Below are 11,185 nucleotides of genomic sequence, written 5' to 3'. Positions count from 1 at the left end.
TTCTCTGTTGTCTTCTGACACTTTCCTACTCACTTCATTGTTATTACTGATATGACATGATATATTATGATATGATATTATATGATATGATGATGTTCTGTTTTAACACAATCCAAAAGCCATCAGTACTTATCTATCTAAAATATCGTCTAAATCCATATGCCACAAACCGGACTAACTCTGCTGCGTGTAAACTAAGATTTAAAACATCGTGATAGATAATTTGAAAAATAAGGACTCACTGAGGTCCGTGGACAACTTCAAAAAACATCTCAAAGGTTCCTATTTCAAAAACACCATTTGAATGGTGACAACTTTAATTCAAAGACTGTCAATGATTTTGACGGTGTACGATGCGAAACGCTTTGAGCCCTCGATAAGGAGCGCCATAAAATATGTTGTTACCATTATTATTATTATCATCATCTTCATCATCATCACCACCATCATCACCATCATCATCATCACCATCATCATCATCATCATCATCATCATCATCATCATCATCATCATCATCATCATCGTCATCACCATCATTATCCTCCTCGTCCTCCTCCTCCTCCTCCTCCTCATCATCATCATCATCATCATCATCATCATCATCATCATCATCATCATCTTCATCATTATCTTTATCATTATACTCGTTACTTTAATCCATGTTCCAATGTTTTTGTTCTAGGTCAGAGCGCTTTTCACTCATACACGTGTCACCATTTCCGTTGTGCTCAGCTTCATATTGCCCTCCTTGATGATGCTAACGCCAGCCTATTGTGTCAATCGTCTACAGTGGGGCCCCATTCCTGAACATAACATAAGCGTCCTGCAGAACGTTATGACCGATGATTTCCATGACGTCAAGGCTTGGTCTACCCCCACCAATACTGTAGCATTATTAGTCATACCCTTTGTGATTGTGTCTGTCTGTTCAGTTATAATGATCAAACACTTGAGACAAACTATGAATTGGAGACTTCGTGCGACTAAAAATGATTTTGCTTGGGCTACCAGAACCTCAAAGGAATTTTCCTTATCATCAACGCAATCATCATCGAGGTCAACAAAAAGGGACAGCATTGTGAGAAAGGAACGGCGAATTTTGAAGTTAGTTCTTGTCATAACCTTGGTTTTCTTTTTCTCCTATGTTCCAAATAGAATTATTGCGAATTTTATTAATTTGACAGGTCGCTTTGATGGTGACTTCGACCAGTTTATAGTCTTTGTCTCCATGATTTTGGACACTACAAACTCCAGCGTCAGTATCTTTATCTATCACCGTTACAGCACAAAATACAAGATGACTTTTCAAAGTTTGATTTGTCATAAGAATGGTTGACACGGTCCCCGTGGCAATATCTCTTTCGTGAATGAATCAAAATCATTTGGAGATGAAGGGTACGAATTTGCCATGTGAATTTTTCCCTTGACCTCTGAGTAATAAGTACAACGACCGGTGCATGTGAGACTAGTATGGAGGTTTGTCAAAAAGATGCGATCTCTGAAAAAAAAAAAAAAAAGAAGATAATCAATTTTCTTTGTTCAAGTCAAATTATTTTCACTGTATTATTTTGAAAAGATTGACAAGAGAGATTGATTTTCATAAAGAAATTTATTCAGAATTGAAATTTCACACGTCTCTTTATTCCTCCCATAGAGGAACTTTGTCTTTATGGTCATTCCAACGGAACTGAAATAGCCCAGCGCAAACTCTACTTGGGCGAGATGATTTGCTCAAGGCCACACACGCAATGGGTTTCGAACTCGGTACCTATCGTTACCTTACGATCGCACCGCCCCTAATTAAGTTGACCGTATGTCTTATGTGTATATCAGTCTATGCCTGCTTTAGTGGCTTACTTTTGTTAAAAGCGTGTAACATGTATGATTTATAGGCTTTCTCTCCAAGTAAAAATCAGTATGTAGGCCTCTGAAAATGTTTTCATGCACACTGTAAGTTGCCCTGATCATTGCGTTCTCTTGTAATCAAATTATGTTGCTGCTTGAAGCCCGGAGAAATACATAACAATAGTAAAATTAAATAGAAGCTTCATTGATGATGATCTGTTTTAACACAATCCAAAATCCATCCATGTGGACGTTTCGGGATTCCCCTATGGCAACAAAGCACGATGAATGAGATACTAAAGACGAATGAAGCCAGCCGAACTTTTCATCGCCGTCTGTTGGAATAGTAATCCACCCGGAACAGAAACAGCCGAGAATTTTTGTTTTATCAACTAAGATTGGTCTGTGGACGATGCCACAACGCGCTTTGAACTCATTTTGTGTTGTACAGTTTGCATGCTTCGTCATAATCTACGTTTGTACAAAATTGGGTGACTGCTCTTACCCCCCCCCCCCCCCCCCCCCCTTCCCCCCCCCCCCCCCTTCTCCCTTCTCTCACTCATTCTCTCTCTCTCTCTCTCTCTCTCTCTCTCTCTCTCTCTCTCTCTCTCTCTCTCCCCCCCCCCCCTCTCCTCTCTCTCTCTCTCTCTCTCTCTCTCTCTCTCTCTCTCTCTCTCTCTCTCTCTCTCCATCTCTCTTTCTTTCTTACTTACTTTCTTACTTACCCCCCCCCCTCCCCCTCCCTCCACCCTCCCCCTCTTCTTTACTCTCTATCTCTCTCTCTCTCTCATTTCTCTCATTCTCTCTGTCTCTCTCTCTCTCTGTCTCTCTCTCTTCTCTTCTCTCTCTCTCTCTCTCTCTCTCTCTCTCTCTCTCTCTCTCTCTCTCTCTTGTTTCTCTTCATTTACAAATGCACATACACACACACACACACTTATATATATATATATATTTTGTGTGTGTGTGTGTGTGTATGTGTGTGTGTTTGTGTGTGTGTATAATATATAATATAACGTATGTTCTGACAATCCGATTTTGAAAGATGTCCTCAATTGATTTCAATCTGTAAAGTTTAAATTTGTGGAAATGCAAACTCTCTAGAATTCTCACGGCCCCGCCATCTCTGCCTAGTTAGGTTTTCGACTCGTCACAGTCTGAATGTTGTCAACGTTGTGAATGCTTTGACGTAGCAACAAATTATATACGTAAATCACTCGCTTAGTGACAATAAACCCTTTCTAGGACAGTTGCCAAATAAAGAATATAACATTCAACTTTGTTTTGTTGGGTTTTTTGTTGTTGTTGTTGTTTGTTTGGGTTGTTTTTTTTTGTTTTGTTTCTTTGTTTGTTTGTCAAATAAAAGATGAAACATGTTGATTTCTTTACTTCTTTACAATAAAATAAAAAAACAACTTTTCCGACCGAATAAACAACAGAGACATGTTTATCATCTCACTTATCATCTCATCATCATCATCATCACATCATTATATCATCATCATCATCATCTATCATCATCATCATCATCATCATCATATCATCGATATCATATCATCATATCATCATCATCATCATCATCATCATCATCATCATCATCATCATCATCATCATCATCATATATCATCACATCTTCATCATCATCAATTATCATCATCATCATCATCATCATCATATCATCATCATCATCATCATCATCAATATCATCATCATCACATTCATTCATCATCATCATATATCATCACATCTTCATCATATCATCATCACTCATCATCATCACATTCTCATCACATCTTCATCACCATCATCATCATCATCATCATCATCATCATCATCATCATCATCATCATCATCATCATCACCATCATCATCATCATCGTTCATCCTCATGCTTATCATCATCACTATCATCATAATTGTGATTTTGAAAATTTGAGGTATTTTATTGCGGAATATCCACTTAACGTGCTCGAAACGCTTTATAAGTGATACCTGGCCAACAGCAACACTTCATAATAAGGACTGTTAGGCAATATTACAATGTTTTCGGACAGAGACAACGCTGTTAATGGCCGGGTACTAATATAACACCTGAGCACGGTAAGAGAATGAGGGTAAAGAGCCTCTTCCAAGGACTCAACCATGCGCCGAGCGAGGCTCGAACCCAGGACCTTCCGATCCCACAGCGAGTGTCATACCATAAGACCACATAGCCGCATGATCATCATCATCATCATCATCATCATCATCATCATCATCATCATCATCATCATCATCATCATCATCCTCACCATCATCATCATCATCATCATCATCATCATCATCATCATCATCATCAACATCACCATAACCATAACCATCAGGCACCACAGCCAACACTATCACCACACACTTCATCAACAATCCATCCATTCAACCAAGAGACTTCAAACGAGTTTTTTGTTTTGTTTTTGTTCTTTTCCGCCTCATCAATTATCTTTTCTCTCCCCTACCTTTTGTCTTGCTCTCGACAAGTCAAATACTATTTTCCATGGAAAATGAAAGAAGAGAATAAGAAAAACCACACATAAACACACATACGGTATATATATATATATATATATATATATATATATATATATATATATATATATATATATATATATATATACCAGATTCCACATCCAATTCCAATAAAATAAGACAGGAAAAAGAAAAAAGATGCCTGTTTTGTGGTTTCGCCGCGATCCATCTATTTCAACCAAACCAGAACGATATATACTGACTGTAAAAGTCACACCAATTTCTGCGGTTTCTATTTAGAAAGAATATGTATCGCTATTTTGGAAAGCTGTGAGTTCCTTATGAATTTATAATGTGTGGTCAGCGGCGTACTTAATAGGTAGTTAGCGGGTCTTCTGCCAACTCCCACACCCCATAATTTCATTTTCATGCATACAGTATACGATTATGTGAAATCTAGTTGCTGTTTGCCACCCAGTATGACTGATTTTGCGAGTCGACGGCGTCCTAGGAAGATACTCATTTGCGTTTGGATGGGAAGGATGCAGATCGAACCCAATGAAGTCATATTATGTATTATATATTTATATATAATCACCCTGATCCAAAGTAAATCCTATCAGAGACTAACTTAAAAAACGGAGGTCGTGCCTGCAGTATACGAGCTGTAGGATAGAAAACGTTTACCTCATAATATTATCAATCGATTTAGATTACCCCTGCCTAACCTGCCAACAATTAGAAGTCTCGGGTTTAGGAATCATAGATACTTGGTCTGGTTTTTTTTTAAATTGATCTATTTAGCCAGTTATTAACTGTCGTACTCTGGAAAGACACGTATTTAAACATTTGGTCAGAAAACTCGTCCTTCAAATATCGACCGATTTAAATAACCCTCATCTTAGCAAAAACTCTCAAAAAACGTGGGCCTTTGCAAAAGTTCATTACGACAAAATACACAATTCACGCGGTGGGTTACTTATCTTAAGGTAAGAAGCGAATTGTGGGAGTTGTTAAATCTTACGAAAAAGCGGCGTCTTCCTGTGAGTCTTTATATTATTTTATGGACAGCATTGGGATTAGTTAAATCTTAAGGACAATCATGGAGATTTGTACATGTGCTTGATTTGAGCGAGCTGTTATAATTTAAAGAAAAGCGTAGGGACTTGAGCGAGTTGTTATATATCATAAAGAAAAGCGTAGTGATTTGAGCGAGTTGTTTGTCTTAAAGAAAAGCGTAGGGACTTGAGCGAGTTGTTATATTTCATAAAGAAAAGCGTTGTGATTTGAGCGAGTTGTTTGTCTCAAAGAAAAGCATAGGGATTTGAGCGACTTGCTATATAGTAGGACACTCGCTTTCAGATCGGAAGGTCTTGAATTCGAGCCTCGCTTGACGCATAGTTGAGTCCTTGGAAAAGGCTCTTTACTCACATTCTCTCACCATACTCAGATGTAAAATGAGTACATGTCCGTTAACAGCGTTGTCTCTGTCTGAAAAAAAATGTAATTACTGCCTAACATGCGTCTTGTCTAGTCGTACATGTTACGTGTTGCTGTTAGTCAGGGACACTTTGTAAAGCGCTTTGAGCACGTTTAGTGGATATCGCGCTATTTAAAAGCTGTAAAAAAGCATAGGGATTTGAGCGAGTTTTCATGTTTTTAAAAGATGTATAAGGATTCATTCAAGTAGTTATACTTTTTTAAGGAAAAACATCGGGATTATTGCGAGTTATTAAATGTTAAGAAATACTTCGGAATTGTTTTAAATTCGTGACAGTATGGTACATGATACTCAATGACCTATTCTTACAATCAATTTCTTTTTTTCATTTTCACAGTCCTACTCTGAAAGATGATACTGTTATTGATAAGAAAAGCCATTCATAATGGATTCAAAGTTGTTATTAGTTATAAACTGAATTGTCATACCAAGTTGACCCTGATTATTGTTTGTAAAAAGGTGATAATCTAGAGCAAAAGAAGAAGTGAAATAAAATGTCCTGTTGAGCAAATTGAGGCTCGATAATCTTGTCCATTGCAAAAACAAACTTGTCTGAAACGAGAATTGATTCCGGGATAATAATAATAATAATAATAATAATAATAATAATAATAATAATAATAATAATAATAATAATAATAATAACAATAATAATTATAAACTTATAAAAAGCGACTTCGCTATAACTCCGAGACACCAGACTCTAAGCGCCTAAATTACAAATTACTTTGGCTGAAACATACTCATTTACACACACAAGCACACACACACACATACACACACACAACACAACACACAACACAAACCAAACCTATCTTGCTTCTCATACCATCTACTAAAATCGAAACAAATATGTTTTAAGCGAACGTTTAAAAATAGACAAAGATTCTTTTTCACGAATGCTCTGCGGTAAGGCGTTCCAAATAGAGGGTCCGAAATGAGAAAAGGATCTCATTCCAGCATTTTTCCGAATTCGAGGGACAACTAGTTTTGTGGAATCACTGGCCGAACGTAAGGGGCGGGGTTTTGAATATCTTTCAATTAGTTCTGAAAGGTAGGAAGGGGCAGTACCTTCAAGACAATGATACACTAAAACACAAGCTTTGAATTTAATCCTTTTCTCAACAGGCAGCCAATGCAGGTCATGAAGCAGAGGTCCGGCAGAGTCGCACCTACGCTTCATGAATACTAGTCTGGCAGCGCTGTTTTGTTGACGTTTCAGATTGTATTGCGAAACGCCAAACAACAGAGCATTACAATAATCCAATTTCGATAGTACGAGGGACACAACCAGGTGCTTGGTCACATCCTCAGATATGAACCGTCTAATGGAAGCAATCTTTTTTAGTTGGAAAAAGAGAGATCTAACCAAATTATTAACCTGATGCTCCATCGACAGTCCAGAGTCTGAGAATGTGCCAAGGTTTTTCACTTTGTCAACAATTTGAATGGAGGCATCCCCCAACTTCAAATCTGTTTGGGATCCAGGGTCTAGTGCAAATACACACCACTCTAAGGCACTTCGATCGCATCAAATCGAAGAGACGAAAACAAAAAAGCAATCCTACAGAGCCATGACAGCCATTGAGCCAGAGTTCATTCTGGTTTCTGAGGTACATAATAGACACTAAAAATCGCCTCCCACCCTTTGGAAAGAAAGATCGTTTTTCGAAATATAACATCTGCCAGAACAAAGAGATCTAGCTACTCAATCACTGCGGGGGAGAACATGGTGATCAGAAAAGAAAAACACTACTGCACAATAAATGACCGATACTGGCGACTTAGCTTATGAGCAAATTAAATACTCTACCAGCTGAAATATCGGGATTCTTTTAAGTGCCTCTGAACACGTCTCAAGAACGAAGGAGAGAGAGAGAGAGAGGGTGAGAGAGAGAGAGAGAGAGAGAGAGAGAGAGAGAGAGAGAACGTTCCATTCAATCTTTCCATGAGAGGAATAATGGGACGGGGTAGGGTGTTGGGAAATCACGCACTCTGTGGATATCTAAAAAAAAAAAAGTGAATTTACTTGACCATTAAAATTCGCCACTTTTTAATCTTACCTATAAAAATAGGCTTAGAAAGAATAACGTACAAAATTGCAATGACAGTAGATAATACAGCAATTATAATTTTTCCTAAAAGATATAAAAGGTAAAATATTTATTGGGTGTCTAGCTAGGACTACTATAGATGTCACTGGTGTCTAGCAATCTGCGTTTATTTAATTTCGATGATGATGATAATGATGACGACGACCATGGCGATGATGATGATGATGATGATGATGATGATGATGATGATGATGATGATGATGATGATGATGATGATAATGATGGCGACGATGACACTGAAATCCTGATGAAATCTGATGATGACATGAAGAAGGCAACGATAACGACGATAACAACAATTATCTAATGATATTATGATGATAACAATAATGGAAATTAAGATCATAAATTTTGACGAAGACGGCGTTCAGCCGGAACAGCAACGCTTTGGACAAGTTTCGATCAGTGACCTGACCTGCTTCAACTTTAAGTATAACCAAGCTTAGATAAAGATTAATTATCGTACGTTACGCATCCTAGAATTTCCAAGTGGATGAGTGTAACTCTATATCACAGAGGGGAACGTATGTAAATAATAAGTAAATCTACTTCTTACTGCTTCGTGATTTAAGAAAAGATTCATACAGTATACGAACAAAACTAACATCTCACTGAAAAGACGAACCCCTAGAGAGATAACGTATTACAAACTTTTAAAAAAAAGAAAAGAAAATGATGGTGGTATCTATCCCCTTACATACAAATTATATTATGAATGACACATCATATTATCTATCTTTCTTTTCTTTTTTTTTCTTTAGTTTTCTTCCTTTTTCTTTTCATCGTAATTTCTGGATTTCTTACTAAAACCATGTCAGTTCCATGTGACCGCACGCTCCAGTTCACGTTAATGAAGAAAACATTTCTATCGCACGCTGACGAATCATCTTTATTTCATGTTTGACCTGAAATCATCAAACGCTTTAAACAAATGTAACCCCCCCCCCCCCCCCCCACCCCTTCCTTCCAGCTGTCAAAAATTCTTAAACCTGAGAATTCGTAAGGGTCAAATGTGCCATAAACTGGCAAAAGGCCCTTTTTGGGCAGATTTCTTTTTATTTCAAAATATGATAAATTAAGATGACCCTCTAATTGATTAAAAACTCTTAAAGATGAAACTTCTTAAATTCGTTAAGAAAATAAATAAGAAGTCTCAGTTTTAATCATTTTTTTTATTAATCTTAATTTATCTACATTTGATGGTTTTAAAAAATGGTATAAAAAGGCATTTTGTCAGCTTATGGCAGATAAATGACTTTGCTGAGTTTGGAGAGAATTTGACGCAAGGTCAGATCTCGCCATTTGAAACATTATGCAGTTGTTGTTGTTGGGTTTTTTAAAAAAAATTTCAATTTAAAAAAAACCCCCAACAAATTCCGCCCTTCCCCGTCGACTAGGCATTCCATTGATGAATAATATATGTAATCCATCAAACAAACGTCCGATGTCAACAGAAATCACCCAAATTGTCCAGGGTGAGCAAACCGAGTTGAATGGTCTTGTCCATGGGGAAAAAAACACAATTCCTGAAGATAGGCTCAAACCCGGAACCTTCTGAGTTACAGAACAAAGCTTTAACCACATGGAAATCTCGCTCCCTTGTTTGTATGGGCTTTTTTTTAAACACCCCGATAAAGGTTTCCTTGTTGGTAAAAGAGTAGACGTAGAAGGCAAGGGAATGATTATGTTTGAAAGTCATTGACAGAAAAAACCCCACCAAAGTGACAAATTTTGAAGAAATTTGGCATTATATCGTCCCAAGTATTGGTAACCTCTGTGGTGTAATGAAAACACGTCGTCCCGACCGGTAATCGGGCCCACACACTCTCACTAATCTGTGATCAGGCCTGAGGTTCGATCCCGAGTGGAGGCAGGCTGATTTTTTGGGGATCGTTTCATTTATTCATTCTTCTTGTATTTTTCAACTGCTTTCATAAATGCTTTTCCAGATCTTTACTGGAAAACTACTGTAAACTGTACTCTGAAATAAAAATGTTAGGGGGGGGGGGGGGGGGGGTCAGAGCATTCATCCTTCAAATTATATATTCAAATCAGGTAAAGTACCCTTATCTTGTCAAAAACATTTGTGAGAAAAGGGAAACCGGAACGTCCAAATAATTTGTTGTCTATTCCATTTTGTAATGGGAGCGATCTATATTCATGTTTTCGTCCAATAAAGTCATCAATCACGTGATTCGTTGCTGTCGAACGATTTGACATTTCTGAACAAATGTAAACACGCTTCTTTGTTGTAAACATACCCATGTGTCAAGCTGAACACAATGACCAATCGTGATGTTAGATAGTTCAAAATCTGTGAACACTTTTCACTATGTAGGTCACTTTGAGTACATTTTGCAATGTGACCAATGACCTCGAACACATGGAAAGTTAATATAGATCATGCCCATTGTTATTGATCTCTTTGAGCTTCAAGCAGTGACATTTAGCTTCATATTGTGTCGAGTATTAGAGTAGCAACATTTTAGTACTAGACAATTTGTGGAACATCATTCATTGTTCTTAACAATAAATTATACGTCATCTGAATTCAATTAAAATTGAAAAAAAAGTTGTCGTGCAGCCATCATAGACATTTAGGTCCATGCGTGCAACAAGATTCGTTTTTGGCAAATTGATCATGCAACCCCTTTAATAGCCTACTCTGTCCACTGGTTGCCCATTGAAAAGCGTACGTATTACAAAGCAGCGTGTCTTGTTTATAGATAGAACGAAGTTGACGCCACTCGGGTATTTGTTATTGTTTTTTGCCATCCATATTTATGAGTAATTCTCACTTAACTGTATTATCCAAGCTATAAAAGTTCATGATGTTTTGTGTATTGGTCCGTTATACTTCCGGATGGCAATGTTGTGAGCTTCAAAGCCAAGCGCATACTATCTATTAAGTGTTTGACTATTAAGTGTTTAAGCTCCTGGCTATCTCACATATGTGACCCATCGTCTCAAAACGGTATTATGTCGGAACGAACCAACTGCTTAAAAGCCGAATTTAATGTTAAACTGGTCAAAAATATAAATTGTTGGCATGAGCACCCTAAAATATGGTATCCATTCTCCTCAATAAAACATACAAACTCAACACAAGTCTATATTTCTGGTTATAAATTAAATTTTCAACATCTTAACTATCCCGACTTAATACCGTTTTGAGGTGAAGGGTCACATATCACGTGGTCGTGTGCACATTTGAAAACTACTCAAT

This window comes from Berghia stephanieae, chromosome 5 (assembly GCF_034508935.2).
Source record: "Berghia stephanieae isolate SIO BIC M18660-M18661 chromosome 5, UCSD_Bste_1.3, whole genome shotgun sequence".
NCBI classification, from domain to species: domain Eukaryota; kingdom Metazoa; phylum Mollusca; class Gastropoda; order Nudibranchia; family Aeolidiidae; genus Berghia; species Berghia stephanieae.
Note: the sequence above shows the minus strand (reverse complement) of the source record.